The sequence below is a fragment of the Pleurodeles waltl genome, chromosome 11, assembly GCF_031143425.1.
Source record: "Pleurodeles waltl isolate 20211129_DDA chromosome 11, aPleWal1.hap1.20221129, whole genome shotgun sequence".
NCBI lineage: Eukaryota > Metazoa > Chordata > Amphibia > Caudata > Salamandridae > Pleurodeles > Pleurodeles waltl.
Window position 1 is genome coordinate 459,883,984 of NC_090450.1, and position 17,999 is coordinate 459,901,982.

Here is a 17,999-nt window from a genome sequence, read left to right on the forward strand (position 1 = left end):
GAGACAGAGGGGGGCAGCAGACTCCCCTCCGTTCTTAAATGTGGGGTCCTCCTTGGCCCAATCCAGTTGCCAATTGTCCCTGGGGACCCCCGGAGCCACGACTGACCCTCATAGGGGCAGGGGAACCCAAAAGGACAACAAAGGAGAATGTTCAGGGCTCTCTCGCTCCTCTCGCAGTGACCGGGGGAAGAGGAGACTTACCCTTGCCTGCCCCACGTCCTGCTCTTTGGGTGGCCTTGGGATCCAGAGGGGCGTCCGATGAGGTCTCTCGCCCTCCTGGGGCTGCCGAATTTCACCCACCAGCGCCCAATCTGGTGTGCAAGTGCTTCTTTCCTCCTCCTAGGCCGCAGCGGTGATCAGGCCAAAGTTGGGGCCGGCTGGTGCCCTGGGGGTGCTTCTTGCAGTATGCTTTGCCCCAGGGTCACTGTTAGTAGCACGCTTGCTCCATTCATTGATTTGTAGTGCCCCAGGGGCACAAAACACAGTGTGCTTTCAAAGCGCCCGGGTTGTGACGGTGATTTCTTCACTCGGCAATGCAGAAAGGAGCTTACCAAGGCGCAAGGTTTAAAAAAAAAAAGAAATTGCTCCCCAGGCAGTTTAGCAAATAAAGAAACACGCTTTACACTCGTTTTAGACCAGTGGTTCCCAACCTGTGGTCCGGGGACCCCTAGGGGTCCGCGAAGCCTTCTCAGAGGGTCCGCGACTGCTTAGAAAATTAAAAAATATTAACAAATATTGACAAATTAGGTCCCATGCTTTCAGTAATGGCTCAGTGGGGGTCCCGGGATTCCAATGATAATTCAGTGGGGGTCCCTGGGTTCCATTAATGATAAAGTGGGGGTCCACAGAAGTCAAAAGGTTGGGATCCACTGTTTTAGACCATTTAAGTGTAGCGCTCACCAGGCACTATGTAATAAAAATGAAGCGCTGCTCATGCGCTACAAGCAGGCAATTGCGGGGGACAGGGGCCACAGCACCCAGCTCCTGGGGACACAGAAGTGGAGCACAGGGCGGTAGGGCCAAGCAACAGGCCAGCACAAGCGGGATGCAGTCAGTGGCAGTTCCTCCTGGTGACGCAGCAGGTCACAGGTCAGCACAGCAGCAGCAGTCCAAGGCGGTTCCTGGTGAGACCCTCCAGCAGTATTCTGTGTCTAGTTCCACGTACATTTAAAGTGTCTCAAGTGTCTCTGTTACATGAGGAAAACCCCCTGTACTTACACTCATTTTTACACAGTGTTAACAAAGAGGGGGAGAAGATGTTTGAATCAGTTACAACTGGTTCCAGGAATATCCCCTATCTCCTTCAGCACAGTCTCCAGACATCCTTTGGGGTAAACAAGCCCTTTGTATGAGGCCAGGGCACAGCTTTACAAATGCTGGTGTGCCCTGCCTCCCCTTCTCTCAGCCCAGGAAGACCATTCAAAATGCAAATGCACCTCTGTGACACCTCCACACTCCCTGTGTACAGGTTGTCTGAAACATACGCACAAAGCCCAGTCCCAGACTGGTCCCACTCTGCCCCAGACATGGATTTGAGTCAAGCTGCAAAACACCAGAGTCATAAGCACAGAGGAATGCTCACTTTCTAGAAGTAGCATTTCTATAAGGATAATAAAAAATCCACCTACACCAGTAAGCAGCATTTCTCACTACCATTACAAACATACCAAACATGCCTACCTACCCTTCATAGATCAGACAATACCCTCTAGACATAAGACACAGTATTTCTAGCACAATCCTATGAGTAAGGCAGCACTCACAACAGTCAGAAACCAAAAAGGCTGTTTGTCACTACTAGGACAGGCCATGCAACCAGGCACATGTTTTGCCTTCAACATACATAACACCCTACCCACAGGGCTAGCTAGGGCCTACCTTAGGGGTGACTTACATGTAGTAAAAGGGAAGTTCTGGGATTGACAAGTACATTTAGATGCCTGGTCGCTGTGGGAGTGACAGTGCATGCAGGCACCTGCGCTAGCAGGCCTGAGACAGGTTTGAAAGGCTAGTTCTGTGGGTGGCCCAAGCAACACTCCATGCCCACTAGTAGCATTTAATCTACAGGCCATGGGTATAGGTATACCACTGTACAAGGAATGTATAGGTAAATTAAGTGTACCAACTAGGTGTAAGCCAATCATACCAACTTTAGAAGAGAGAGCACCTGCACTTTGGCACTGATCAGCAGTGATAAAGTGTTCAGAGTCCTAGAGCCAACAGCAAGAGGTCATTTAAAAAATAGGAGGAAGGAGCCAAAATGTTTGGGGATGACAATGGAAAAAGAGCCAGGTCCAACACTATGTGAAAATGAAGCAAGCACTCAGATGCTTGACCATTTTCAAACCCCTATTACCTCCACATAACTCCACCATGTGCGTGCTGTATTTGACATATGGCACACCATGGGGCATGTTAGGACACTGACATTGTAAACTATGACATCATGTTGGCACTTAGTATGCTTTGCACCATACATGAAGGTGCCAAACCTGCTAGTGAAAATTAGGATATTGAAAACAATTAGATTTTCATTTAACCAACCTGCCTTAGGCATGCATTCAAGTTCACTCCAAAAATGGCACAGTGGAAACTAGTAGATTTACATGCTCATTTTTTGTGTGCCTCTTACCGCAGGAATTCACACCTTGCATTCATCATGACTGGTGCAGGCATCATGTGGAATGTGGGTTTAAAACAGCCACAATTCTTGCATTGAGCAAATTGTGACATATGGTATGGCAATACATGCCTCCATCAGCCACATTACCTCAAAAACTATGACACTGATGTTGCAGTAGGAGCCAGTAAGTCCTTCTTGTATTTGTATCCTTGTTGTGTCACTCTGCCCATACATGACTCAAGGAACACACACATCCATGACTACTAATTCTCCAGCATCCTGTTTGTCATCACTTAAACATTACTTTGCAAATTTCCACAGTTGTGAAGCCCATGATGGACATGTACATTTGTGCCTGGGAAATATGAAACCTTTTACTATTGCACATGTGTGTTCCATTCTCTGCACTTCAATATGTATATGCGATACGCAAGGTACAAAGAGAGGAATGTGCAAATTGTCTACAACCTGTGCATTGTTGACCTCTCAAGAAAGCAGGTTGACTGAGACAAAACTTGCTGTACTCTCCTTTTATCATTACATGCTGCAGTAATCCTTATATCCTACTGTCATGCACATGCAAATAAGGATGTTGCTATATAGAAGGGGTACTTATCAACAGGTCCGCCGACCCAAATCACCAGGTAATCCAAGAGATCCCTTTTATGGACAATGAGGTCTGCCCACTGGTGCCTCATTTGGTGGTCCGAGCGCTCCATTGAGAAGATGAGTAGAAGTTGGTCGATCACCTCGCACCAGCGCAGCTTCCTAGCCTCAGTTGGGTAGCCCATGATCACACGGCCATCCATAGCCACCATGTTGGGGAAGTAGTGGCACTCCAGCCATATGAACCCTCCAAGTTCATCCCTAGTCATCCTCTGTACCCTTCCCTTCCATTTTGCAGTTTCCCTCCACTGCAACCTAATTACCCCTATAATAAAAAATATAATCCCCAACTAACTCAACAGACTTAACTGCCCCAAGACAGACACCTGACAATACTTACACAACAACAGGACAACAATGTACAATAAAATTGCAAAATCTAAAAGATGGCTAAGACACAGACAGGATATAGCACAAAACATTCTCAATCCAACACTCCTAATTGAAGCACAACCACCACATAACCTCACTCAAGCATAGACTACAACACTGTAAAGTAAAAGTGTAAGTAAATTCACTTTTCCAATTGTGCAGCATGGAAGACCTATTACTTGACTTCCGGGGTGTATGCGTCACATTTTCTGATATGTGTTGTTCCTTCTGATGCATGACGGCAATGCTTGTTTTTTCTATGAAGGCTGACAAGGCATGAGGACTTAGACTAGACACACAGGTGCGAGGTGTCATTTTTGGTAAATGTGATGTTCAAAGGACTATGGTATGTGGTTTTGTTTGACGCATGATGGGCATGCATGGATATTTCCATGAAGGCTGACAAGGTATGAGGGCCTAGATTAGACGCGCAGGTGTGAAGCGTCATTTTTGTGATTTGCGATGTATGGATTGCTACCATATGCATCATTTTGTTTATGCAAAATGGGCATGAGTGGATTTTGGAGGGAAGGGTGACAGGTGACCAAGATTCTCATTCCTAGTTACAGGGGTTATGCATCTTTGTTGTTTGTATTGTAGGGCAACATGTGTATACATGTGTATTTCAATGTGTACCAGTAACATAGGAATGTGTTACCATATGTTTGTAGGTAGGTGTGATGCTTGGGAGGACTGATACTGTTTGCAAATGTGCATGTGTATGAAGATTATTACATAAAGGTTTCAACATGTGTACTGTTAGTGTATATATGTGATGGAACTCATAATGTTGGTCTACCACCCTGTCATGTCAGAATTCCCACTGTATGCTTCATAACACAGCATAAGGTAGAATGGACCATGTGCAACACATGTTCATGAATATAATACCCTTGGCAAATCTTTAGCAAAGGATGCTGTTGACTAAGGCTGGGTTAAGATTCAGTAACCCATGACAATGTGAGTGCAAGTATGTCCACACTCTGGTGTGTTCTAAGGGCCAGACTTCATGATGCAAAGCAATACGTGTAACGTACAGTTCCCCATGCATGCAAACTGCTGAAGATGGTCTGCTGACAAGTGTCTTTGTTGGTATGTATATGACATGTGTTTGTGTGAAAAGATATGTTTAATGTATGATAAGTGATGCATACTACTGTGGTGTGTTTAGGGATTTGACCCATACCAATTCTCTGTTCCAGCATGGATATGTGTAGGCCATTGTTTCAAGGCTGTGTTCTCATATCTGTGTTAACTATGTTTCCCTATGTGGGAACATTTGTAGTGTTCAGATACATTTGTGAGTAAATATGTCACACATACACATTTCCACAAGTGAGTTTTTCCCTTTTGTCCATACACAAATCGAAGGCACCAAACCTGGTCACCAAGGCGGGACATGTGTGCTAAGATTTAGGAAGTATAATTTTAGCACATACACTTGGAATGTACGACTCACACTTTATTTTTTTTGCCAGATTTATGTAATTGCATACAATCTGTATGGCAGGGCTGCTCTCAGGCAGTAATGGCACCCTGGTAATCAGTGCTCCAGTGGCACTTTGGATGCCCAAATAGGGCCATGGTTGCATGTATTGACAAAGGTTGACTGTTGTAACCTCAGCTCAGTTCACTGTGCACAGGCCCCTGCCTGTGTCAAGAGTCAATGTAGTAATCTCTGGGATTTTGGGGGGTGTTGGGTCGGGATCTGCCATCCTCAAGATTGATCATCAGCACAGCAATGCACAGTCACGTGCAGACATACACCTGTACATTTGGGGTCCCATGGCCAAGTATGTTTTGTCACCTTTGGGATTGTTGATGTCAGGCTTGCCCAATTATATACTGGGGACTGGCAGCTTGTTTGTGTTGGACATCTCTCATAATTTGCTATGGTTTGACATGACTTGGCATATATAGATGAGATTATTCCTATGATTCTTGGTTAGGTAATAGATAGACTGTGTGACTGAGTCATGTCTTTAGACGGCGGGTACCGATTCATTCATTTGTCACTAGCTTCTGTCATACTTGTTTGTACTGGCCAAGCACATAGTGGTAGTCATTGCCAATGTGACTGGAATATGTTGTGACCTACACATTCTCTGTGAATATGTGTCGGGTGTTACATGGAAACATTGTTGTGTTGTACAGTGAGCATTAATCTATGTGTGTTCCTTCACACACATTGAAGCCATATTTTGTCATGTATGGTTCTAGTTCAACATTGCTGGCATAATTTCCACTGATTACCCTTAGTACCCATCTTTGTCATCAGTATTGTCCCTTCATTCATGCGCAGCATAGTAAGTCAGACTTCTCTACTTTGTAGATGGGCACAGCTTCTTCTACAGGCTAAGCAATAATATCCTTCCCATTTCCAGGCTTTGTTAGATCACTTGACTGTCCCCACACATTACAGAATACCAGCCACAGCACTTGTGTAGTGCCTGAGTGACCTCCACATACTGGATCTCAAAGTGATGTAAGGGAGTCTCTCAGCTGTCCTTCCAAGTCATTTATTCAACGTAGGCACACACTCACATCTGCATTTTGCAATCTATGTCACGTTCACAATGAGTGTATTTTGTAAGTGTGATTACTCATGACAGCTATGAGTAGAGGAGATGCAACATTCAATCTATCTGTCTTCTTCATCACAAGTACAATTTGGCAAGGGCCTGTGACTTGTTTGGACATTGCTTGACTTACATGCATATACCAAACTGGATGAGTGTGAGAGACCTAGACATTTAGGAGTTTTGGTCGCTGTATATCACTCGCTCTTGGTCAAACATATGAGTGCCACTGAGGAGTATGTTTTCAGTTATCACGTTTGATGGTGTCATTCAGACTTTGCTTGGTTACTGAGCAGACACAAACCTGCCATTGTGGGTAATTGCTACCATTTTCCTACCTAGGCCATCTGTACAGTAGTCTTCACATGTATATACAAGATTGCTATAGGCCAGAGGTCTTCAAACTGGGGGGCAGGCCACCCCTAGGGGGGCCTCAAGTGATCCCAGGGGGGCGCCAGACACTGGCCAAAAGAAGCATTATACATGTAACATGCCTTTGTTTTAAGCAGAAGCTTGTTATTGCATTTTTAAAAAGGTAACAATACTCAACTGCAATGTTTAAATAGGTTTAGAGATATTTAAACACTGCCATTTTTATAAAACAATTGTGAAAAATTCTGAGGGGGGCCCAATGATTTTTATTTTTCAACAGGAGGAGCGCAGCATTAAAAAGTTTGGAGACCCCTGCTATGGGCATATGTCAAGCCAACACACTTGTGTGATATGTATGTGACCACGTCAGTTGTAATTGCTACAGACTATGCCTACATTCCACCCACAGAGCATTGTTCTAATTTGTTTTTAGTTTCAGACTATGGGGCATATTTAAGAAAAGTGGTGCTGCACCCAGTGCAGCGCCATTCTTCTTGTGCCTCTTAGAGGCCCCTACTGCTACCCTGTGTGCACCATATTTAAAATAAGGCACACCATGGGGTAGGGTAGGGGACAATAGCATATACTTATTCAACACAATGGATGTACTGTTCAGGTTTAGCGGCCAAAATGTTGTCGCTAACCCTGAACAGTACATAGGGGCCCACTGTAACCAATGCTGTGTCCCCTTTTAATGCCTGCTCTTAGCATGCGTTAAAAGTAGCCACAACAAAAATACTCAGTGGAACCTCTTTGATTACACTGCACCATTTTTGCAGCCCCCCTAAAGGGAGGCGTTAGCATGGCACAACGAGGACGAATACTTATATATTCCTCCTCATTTTTTGCTTTTTCAATGTGTGCTGCATTCTGCAGCACACATAGAAGGAGCAAAATGCCATTGATTATGATGTAGGAAGGGACACCTTCCTCCACATAAACAATCACACCCCTCAACGCAGACACTCTTGCAATATGGTGCAAGGATGCCTGTGTTGGCGCAGGCTGCTTAATTTAGCACCTCTGCAGGGGGAAACACCGGGTGCGCCATATTGTTGTATATACAGTTTATCCCTGAGTTTCAAACCTGGCACTGTGCTACTAATTTTGGTGCAACACCGCGCTGCGCCAGTTTCTTATAAACCTGGCCCTAACACTCCACCTAAATATACCAATGAGTTCTGCAAATTTTTAGCCAGCTATATAGCACTGAGCTAGGTTATGATAGTGCCTGGCATAATGTCTAATGTGTACTGTTGATGTGATGAGGCTAATACGTCCACTGTAATCTAATTGATGTAAACACAAGATGCATAAGAAGTGACCATGCATTCTTTTCACTGCATCTGGATGCAGCTACTTGGATCCCACAAGTCACCGGGTTATGTCTGTTGTTCTGTGTGTATTGATGCTAGTTTCTATATTGTCTTTTTGACTATGGGGTGTCTTTGTCCTTCATGCAAAAGTGCTAGTATATAAGCTGCTGTGTGCATAGGTGCCAGAGGGCTAGCTGGCCTGCGTGCAGGGATGACTTCATCTTTTTGGCCTATCTGCACCGTTGATTGTATATTTGTTGGTCAGTGTTCATGGGTGACTTTAAGGCCCAGATTCAAGAAAAGAGGAGCTTCATGTTATGAAGAGCCACTTTTTTGGGGCTTATTGCGCACCCCTAACGCCACCAGGTTTGCACCACATTTAACATACAGCGCACCATGGTGAAACTTAGGGACAATAGCGTCACAATTTTTGATGGGTTAGTTCCTGAAATGTTGGCGCTAATCCTGCAAAGCCCATTGAATATAATGGCGTGCCTCCTTTTAATGCCTGTTCTGTGCAGGCGTTAAAAATGCCTCTAAAAATGGCACAATGGAATCTCGTAGCTTCCATTGCACCATTTTTGCGAGCCCCTTAACAGGGATAAGCCCCCTTGCATACACCATTCCTGGCGCAGGCATAAAGTGGCGCAAGGCTTTACAAAGTGGCGTAATGCATGCATTGCACCACATTGTAAATATGAAGCAGCGTTTTTGCCACTCTATCGCCATAGTAGCGTAAAAAAATGATGCTAATGTGGCGATAGTTGGCGCTAGGCCCTTCTTAAATTTGGGCCTAAGTCTGTTGGTCTGTGCTTTTGGGTGCCTGTTTACTTGTTGGGATTTATGAATGGATACAGGGATGTGTGAATGCGAACATGTATGTGTGATCTATTTGTGACTGGGTGCTTATTTGTTGTGGTCGTTGGCTGCATGCACACTACAAAGGCAAACCTATTGTCTGTGTCATTGATGTTTTTTCCAGTGTCTCCTCCAATCTCACACTTTCTCATAAAGTTTGAAATATTGGGTGCACTCGCACGGTTTTTCAAGCCAGGTTTTCCTGCCACCCTTGCTATTAAAGGCCTTAACGCCCAGACCTGTGAGCCCGGACAGTTTGACATGGCATGTCGCCCATTTCCTTTAGAATCAATCAGGCCCCTGGAAAGCGAGAAAGCACAAATCGAACCGCTGACACCTAGTCCGGGCAGTTCAATAGAATGCATCCTATCAGCTGCTTGGGAATTCTCCTCACTGAGCCTATCCCTCAGATTAGTCCATTATGTTTCCAATCGTCAAGGATAAGCCTTATTATCACAAACGTGAACAAAGAGCCAAAGCAAAATGTGTGCTGGGAGAATGGAACGCTCCGAAACACATTAACAATGTGAGAAGCCTTTATCTTTATTTTTTCATTCTTCACAAGGGCATTGCCAAGGTCATATTTTGCAATACAGGATTTTATTTTATATGTTGTGACAATCAAGTGAGGGGTGATGGGCACAGTACCGAATTCAGCGCAAAAATGACTGATCTAAATTTATCAAAGCAGAACTACTCCCCTGGCATACGGTGTAGTAGTGCTATCTTCAGAAGAAAGCACAAATAGACAAAATAAGTGACTGGTCAAAGCAATATATATTAGACCAATGACATACAAAGGGTGAAACAATGTTATTTATACAAGGGATAAATTACCACCTGGTGTACATTGTAAGGATATTGCAAGTCACCTCGGAGTTCCATAACCATATAGAAAAAATGAGGTTGAAGGCCAAGTTCCTCCATAATGTAGTGGAACTCTGAGGTGACTTGCAATATCATTATCATGTAAACTGGGGGAGGAGGGGTGTACTTTATCCCATTTAATATATGGTCACACCATCACCTCTACTACAAACAACTCAAAACCTTGGTGCATATCTCTTTCATATGAAAGAGGAAGCATGTTTGCAAACATGAAAAATAAAAACTCTATTGCAAAATTAGACACATCAAAAACCTGTTAGATATTTGTTGCAAACAGATATTAGAAACAGTTCAATACAAAACATTTTTTTGTATTTTGTTTTTAATCTGCAGTAGCTCTGGGCATGTAGAAACATGCACAAAGGTTCTAGCTCTTATCTAGTTCTTAGCTATCTAAGGAGTGCAAAAAATAAACACATTCTCTCTGCTTGTCATTGTAAGCTATTAAAATAGAGCAGAAGAAAGAAAAACAACATTTTGTTTTCATTATCTAAACTGCTGCTTCAATTATACTCCATGACCTGACCTGCTTACCTTTCACCATGCTGCTGGCTCTGGCAGCAGGCATTGTAAGTCAGAACTTGACCCTAACAACTTATAATAGTCAAGCTCCAACATCTTTTCTTTATAATAAGTGACTGCATGCATCACTAGTCGCCATTTATAAAGAAATTAGAGACGTGCATTTATGCAGAGATTACAGATTATTGCAGAAGCATAGGGGGTCATCACAACCCTGGCGGTTGACGGAAGCACCGCCAACAGGCTGGCGGTCCTTCCCTTGGCATTACGACCGTGGCGGAAGCGCAGCGGTCGCACCACCGGGGCCGGTGGTTTGCCGCCACAATGGCCATGGCAGTTTTAATCCACCAGGGAAGCGCTGCTTGCAGCGCTGCCCAGGGGATTACGAGACCCCCTACCGCCAGCCTTTTCCTGGCGGTTTGAACCGCCAGGAAAAGGCTGGCGGTATGGGGAGTCGCAGGGACCCTGGAGGCCCCTACACTGCCCATGCCACTGGCATGGGCAGTGCAGGGGCCCCCTGACAGGGCCCGTGCACCTTTTCACTGTCTGCACAGCAGACAGTGAAAAGTGTGACGGGTGCAACTCCACCCGTCGCACGGCCGCAACACCGCCGGCTCCATTTGGAGCCAGCTCCTGTGTTGCGGCCGAGATCCCCGCCGGCCCAACGGGGATCTCCAAATGGCCGCGGCGAGGGTGTGACTGCATTGGCGGCCGCCCGGCGGTCCGATCTTGGCGGGTGGCTGGTCTTTTAAAAGTGATACATTTAGTGATTGGCCGCCAATGAAGTGATGTCAGTTGTGAGATTATGAAAACGTGTCAGATTAGTCAAAGGACATGTCTGCCAGCAGCATTTTGAACTGTCTGCAGTATAGAAACAAGCATTTGCAATGCAACGGGTCTTGTGTTTCCTTGTGTTAGAGCTGATAGCGTTGTAAACTCCTAACCGGACTTTCCACTGGTAATGAAACCTATCGGCAAAAGTGCAATTATATGTAACTGGAAAAAGTGCAATGAACTGTGTAACAGGGTGGATATTATGTAAAATGCTCGACTTCTGCCAAGCGAGATCGCACTGGGAAAATAGAGAAAAAGTAGTCCACGAGCAGGACGGAAAACAGCAAGCCTCGCATGTTTTCTGTACTTGGTTGATGCGCTCGAGGAGGGCTATCCACCAGAAAAGGCATGACGTATACATGCCTTCCACTAATGAAATCAAGCAGATTCTAACAGGCAAGTCCACGAGCCAATAAAAGACACTGACGTGACGTGGACAGGGCTCCGAGCCCTTTTTAATTCCTAAAGTGTCTCACTTAGCGAAACGCATGCGCAAGCGCATGCGACGCAGGCTCGACCCTAAAAAGAGTACTTTGGTTACCTAGAGCATAAGATCCTCATTATGAGCTGAAAGAACATTGCTGCAGAGATATCCGAGGGTCGAAATATAAATTACAGATTGGTATCGCTGTGCGAAATTTGTTCATTATGAGTTTTATACACCAAAAGAGAGAACAACTACTTAGACCCAGAGTTACTAGATGTTTTACTGAGTAGTTTTGCACAATATTGGAGAAGAGACACATTTTCATTCATGTCCAGTGCAGGTGAAAAGTGTCTGCAAAACTGCCAGTGGGGCAGTGGCCAGAGGTAAAGAGCACACTTGTGCCTCTCGAGTGGGAGCATTGTCTGCTCCCCTGGGCTGCTGCAGGGGGACCCTGTGGCCAAACAATGATGATATTCACAAATTCTGCCCTGCAGCAAGTCTGACAGGGCCGATGTCTCCAGAAATGGACTCATCAGAGCCGAAGGTTTCTAGGTTTCAGAACTGATAATTTCAGGTCCATTCACACTTGTAAAGGGACTTGGGCTATTTCACACAGACTTGTCCCTATAGGGGAAATAATCCAGATGTGAAAATGTTGAGAGACTCTGGCTTGAATGATGAATTTATGAAAATACGGGTGCAAGAATGGCAAGATTGTTTTGAGAGGCTTCAGTAAGAAAAATACACTTCCAGAAACCTAATGCAAAGTGGGTGAACTTTTCCCCTCAAGGCAGATACAGCAGCTCCAGCAGTGTTCGAACCTAAGACCCCTGCACAGCTTCTAGTGAACAGGCAGCTTTGATGATGATTCCATATACAGGGGCACATTTACGGAATGCAGGTTTTCAGGAGACAATTTCATCCCACCTTCTTCAGACAGTCCTCAGGTCTGCCTGCAGGGCCTTGGCTCAGGTTTCTGTTCAACTTGAAATCAAAGACTGCCTCCCTTGTGCACAGAGGTCTTCCCATCCTCACTCTTGAGTTGGCTATAGCATTGGTCAATAAGAATGTATGGCACCTATACTCAATGGTAGTTATTCACCTGCTGACCAATTAGTTCTCTGCTTGTTTCAAAATTCAGTGGACTTCTCTAATCAGATTTTGCATGTTCCCTGCTTGATCATTGCATGATTGGGACTTGCTAGGCGTGTTAGCACAGGAACTCCTATCAATCTAATCCTAAGCATTAACTTTTATTTGTGCATTAACTCCAGGCAGCAACTTTCTTTCTTACCCAAGTGCAGCTCAAAGAGTGGGTGTCGACTGTAGTGCCCTGACAGGAGACAGAAGGCTAAACTACAAAGGGGAGTAAAAGGCATTTCAATTCTTAGCTGCTGTAACAAGACTGCAGTGATATTCTTGGGCAAAGGGTGGAGCTGTTCCAAATCTCGCTATTAAGTGATAAACGAAGGGCTATCCCTTACCCGTCCAAAAGCCACCAAAGCCCAGCTGCAGAGAGCATACTTGGGAAAGGCTCACAAATCTCCTAGCCCTTTCTCCAGGTCAAACCAAGAGAACTGGGTAGCCTTATCTAGGCCTTCCATTTGGTACTGCCATTTACACACAAATGAGTCTCAAGATGCTTGTGTGATGGAATCAGGAACCATTTCTAAAGATTAATCCAACATACAGATGGTGCTTGACTTCTCAATAATTAAAATGCACCCAGCGTTGCTCTGCACTTCAGTTTAGGATCTTACCCTGTTAATCCGCGCTTCTTCCCCAGCCCTGAAATGTTGCGCTTACCCTCAATCCTGTGCCACATGCGCCCAATATTCAGAGCACTAGTGCCTCACCTTACACGCTCGCATGCTAAAGATGTTAAGTTTGGTGATGAGGCTAGGGCATTGATGTTCCAAGGTGTGGACTTGTTGGCAGATGCTGTGGCCGTTACAATGGGACCAAAGGGAAGAACAGTCATCATTGAACAAAGTTGGGGAAGTCCAAAGATGACAAAAGATGATGTCACAGTGGCCAAAGCAATCAATCTGAAAGATAAATATAAAAATATTGGTACTAAACTAGTACAAGATTTTGCCAGCAACACAAATGAAGAGGCCGGAGATGGAACCACCACTGCAACGCAACTGACCTAGCACGTGCCATTGCCAAGGAAGGATTTGAAAAAATAAGGCCCAAACCCAGTGGAGATCAGGAGAGAGGTAATGCTGGCAATTGACGCTGTTACAGCGGAACTGAAAAAGCAGTCGAAACCTGTCACAACACCAGAAGAAATTGCACAGGTTGCAACAATTTTGGCAAATGGTGATCTGGAAATTGGAAATTTAATATCTGATGCCATAAAGAAAGTTGGGTATAAGGGTGTCATTACAGGGAAGGACGGCAAAACTTTTCATGATGAGTTGGAAATAATTGAAGGTATGAAGTTTGACAGGGGCTAAATCTCACCGTACTTCATCAACACAGCAAAAGGTAAAAAATGTGAGTTCCAGGATGTCTTTATTTTGCTAAGTGAAAAGAAGAATTCCAGTGTTTAGTCCATTGTTCCTGCCCTTGAAATAGCTAGTGCTCACTGTGAGCTTCTGGTCATTATTGCTGAAGATGTTAATGGCGAAGCTCTTAGCACTCTGGTGTTAAATCGACTGAACGTTGGACTGCAAGCTGTTGCTGTAAAAGCACCAGGATTTGGAGATAATTGAAAGAACCAACTTAAAGACATGGTCGTTGTTTTTGGTGGTGCTGTGTTTGGAGAACAGGGATTAACTTTAAATCTGGAAGAAATTCAACTCATGGTTTGGCAAAGTAGGAGAGGTTATTGTGACTAAAGATGATACCCTGCTGCTGAAAGAAAAGACGGATAAAACTCAGATTGAGAAGCGTGTTCAGGAAATCTTGGAACAGTTGGAAGTTACAAATAGCGACTATGAAAAAGAAAAGTTAAATGAATGGCTTGCCTAACTCTCTGATGATGTGGCCATTCTAAAGATTGGTGGTACAAGTGATGTTGAGGTGAATGAGAAGAAAGATCGAATTACTGATGTCCTGAATGCTACACGTGCTGCTGTAGAAGAAGGTATCATTCTTGGAGACGGTTGTGCAGTGCTTCGGTGTTTCCCAGCTTTAGATGACTTGACCCCATCAAATGAAGACCAGAAAATTGAAATTGAAATAATAAGGAAGTCCCTTAAAATACCAACAATAACAACTGCAGTTATTGCAGATGTAGAAGGATCGTTGATAGCAGAAAAGATCATACAGAGATGTTGGTTATGGTGCCATGATTAGAGAGTTTGCAAATATGATAGAGAAAGGAATCATTGACCCCAAAAAGTTTGTAAGAACTGCCCTGGTAGATGCAGCAGGAGTTGCTTCGCTTTTAACGGCCGCAGAAGCAGTTGTGACGGATATCCTTAAAGAGAAAAAAGATCCTGGCATGGGTGCAGTGGGTGGGATGGGTGGATATATGGGAGGAGGTGTGTTGTAATTTCAGCATGCTTTGTGCATAGTTAAAAACTGTGACAGTTGACGCACACCTGTGTTGCAACAGAGAAATAATTCTTCAGAGAAGACCGTTGGTGGGGAAAAGGGCCACAACGTGAGACTGCAACAAATAGTTGCTGGGAGCCAACTGATATTATGGAACTGTTTACTGCTGCCATTGTTCGTACCTGCAGGTAATTTATTTTTTATTTTTAAGTCCTTTCTACATTCCTGAGACCTGGCTGTGAGACATTGGAATATTCATGCATTCATTGTAACTAACCTTTTACCCTATAGAAGTACACTTTTAGGGTGCATGCCTTCGCAAAAGAGTAGGTAACAGCAGGATATGTCTTTTGGGAAAACTGAGTGTATGAAGTATGCCCTAATATGTTCTAATACAATTATGTAAAAACTTGTGTAATAAAATGAAAAATGCAAAAGCGACGTAGGCTGGTGGGTTTCTTCCATTATTTTAGGCTGCTAATATTAAGAAACAATCATTGGAAATCTCAGTTCTTTCAGTTTTCTAAATCACTTTAAATTGGCCATGCAAAAGAGTGATTATTTTAAAGTTATGGCTCGTTTTTAACCTGCTAATTTGAATTGTGTGAGACCCATACTTGCGAGTGGCATGCAGCCATTTTAGAATGGATAGTGTTTCACTGTAGCAGTGTATCCCGGTAGCCGCCACTCTAAGCATGCCAAAAGCCGCCATGTGATATATTAAATGAACATCAACAGATCTAGGCACTTTAGACTTGTGGTTTTCTTCCATTCTCTTAGATTGGTAATATTCATGAGCAACGGTTCGGTAGTTTAATGCTTTCATTTTGGTAAAATATTCTAAATAGTTCTTTAAGCGTTTTTACTTTAAAGTGACAAAATGACATTTCTTTCTTTAATCTACACATGATTTGTGTGAGCCTGATACTGGTGGGTGGCCATCTTAGTAGCAATAGTGGGTTACCGAGTAGCACTCTAACCCAGGAGCTGCCGCTACGAGCAACCATACATTAAGCGAGCATTAGCTCATCTACACAGTGGGCGTGCACAGGAGGGGCTCTGGGAGCATAGTGAAGGCAAGCCTCTCTGTGCCCATACACAACGGGATGGGACTAGTCGACAGCCATTGTGGCGGTGTTTTGAGGCATTAAACCAAGAAGCTCCAAAAATATGAAGCTCCTACCTCTTTTGGCATACAAATTATACTGAAAGCCCCTGGACTATTGCAGAAGCCGTGCTAGGTATGTTTGGAAACACGAGGATCTACCCTAAGATTAACATGGCTTACTTAAGTACACTCTCACAGTTTATACACAACATTTAAACTTACACATTTTTGATCAATAATAATTCCGATGTCTTTTTTTCTATCTGAACATTGGCTATTAAACACATCATCAATAAATGTATCATTGGCAAATCTGTATGGTTTTTATTTATATTTTCAATGTAGATCTGGTGACAAAATGTATGGAGTGGTGGCCATAATCATGCAATGTTCAACTAGGGTGCCCCATTAAGAATACAGAAATGCTCTCAACTATGCTGAGGAACTGACCCTTTTTTTGGTCAAATATACCCACTCATTGCCATCCTTCTCACATGTCTTCCTTTTATGCTACAATTTTATAAATTATCAGATCACTGATTGCTAATTGCTCTTGTCCACTGATGATTAAAGAGTTTAAATGTTGGGAGGAGAAAATACCTAATTGAATTTTGTTCTAATTATTCACCAGCCAGCATATGTTAAAGGTCATGTCTTGGGTAATGTATGGACCTATAATTGACCATTAAGTACTCCAACAATTCTTGCCTGTCCTTGGTCTAACCATCATTTTATTCTATTATTGTGTTATAGAATTAATGGAAGGCAAGGCACGCTCTGATAAACAAATCTTCTCTTACTGATAGTTGGGCAATGGTAATTTGTTGGCCTTGTCTAAATCTCTAAAGGTAACCAATTTTCTATGACTTTAAAAAGGCTTGGTTGCTTCTATAAAGTTTGTTTTTAATGCCAGGCAAAGATATTCTATCAGAATCAACAAATCTTTAAACACACAAAAGAAGATCCTTACCATAGTGAAGGAGCTCATAGATATGATAAGTCTCTCCAGCAATGATTCCTAGTTAGTTGACTAGTTAGTTTGTGGACAAGATCTCTTAGTATGGACTGAAAAAAATGATAAGGGTCATTTCCCTCAACTAGTAAACTACCTGCAATGAATCCTACAAAGTTGCCATCCCTAAATCAGGTGTCAAAAGATGCCCTAATTTCAATAATACTAACGCTTAATTTGTGGTTGGTTTTGGACCTTTGTCCTCACAAGACCATGAAGCAAATTATAGACACTATATAGGAACTTACTTTACCTTGCCCTTATAAATTCTGCATTAGAGCAAATGCAAGGTCATTTAAAGAGGTGTTCTTGCTGCCATTGCTGAAAAAGCCTGATACTGTTTCCATGAGCCTAAATACTGTTGCCAATTTTCTTTATTCCTTACCAACACAAACATTATTGAAAAACAAGAACCCAAAACGCTATGTGATTAGCTGCAAGAGTCACGTTTTCTAGACTGCTTTAAATCTGTCTTTCTAGCAGTCCCTTAAATTGAACCTGTGCTTTTGTCAATCGGAGACGACTAAAGATTAGACCTTGAAAATTGCTACATTGTTACACTAATACTTTTAGACCCATCAACTGCTTTAGAATTTTTATGGTTGATATTTACAGTTTACTCAAAAATATAGGTATCTGCAGTAAAACTTGAGAAGGCAACTTGCTTAAATGGGTTCAGTTCTTCTTAGAGGAATCCTACCAAGTAGTAATAGTTGACTATTTAAGTACTGGTAATACTGGTACCATTTGGACTGCCTCAAGCCTCTGCACTTTTATTTCACCTCTTTATCATCTATGTATTCCCCCTTTTCAAAGGCTTTAGCCATAACCAGTTTTATAATATACTTGTACACAGATGATTCACAAATCTTACAAGATAACTGTTAGAAATGGGGTCTCTAGTTGGCACATACA

The 17,999-nt window shown here is 43.3% G+C and overlaps 1 pseudogene; it reads left to right on the forward strand.

The window, feature by feature from the left end:
• The first annotated feature begins 13,250 nt into the window (after window positions 1-13,250).
• On the forward strand, window positions 13,251-15,119 carry LOC138266633 (60 kDa heat shock protein, mitochondrial pseudogene; annotated as a pseudogene).
• The last annotated feature ends 2,880 nt before the right edge of the window (window positions 15,120-17,999 follow it).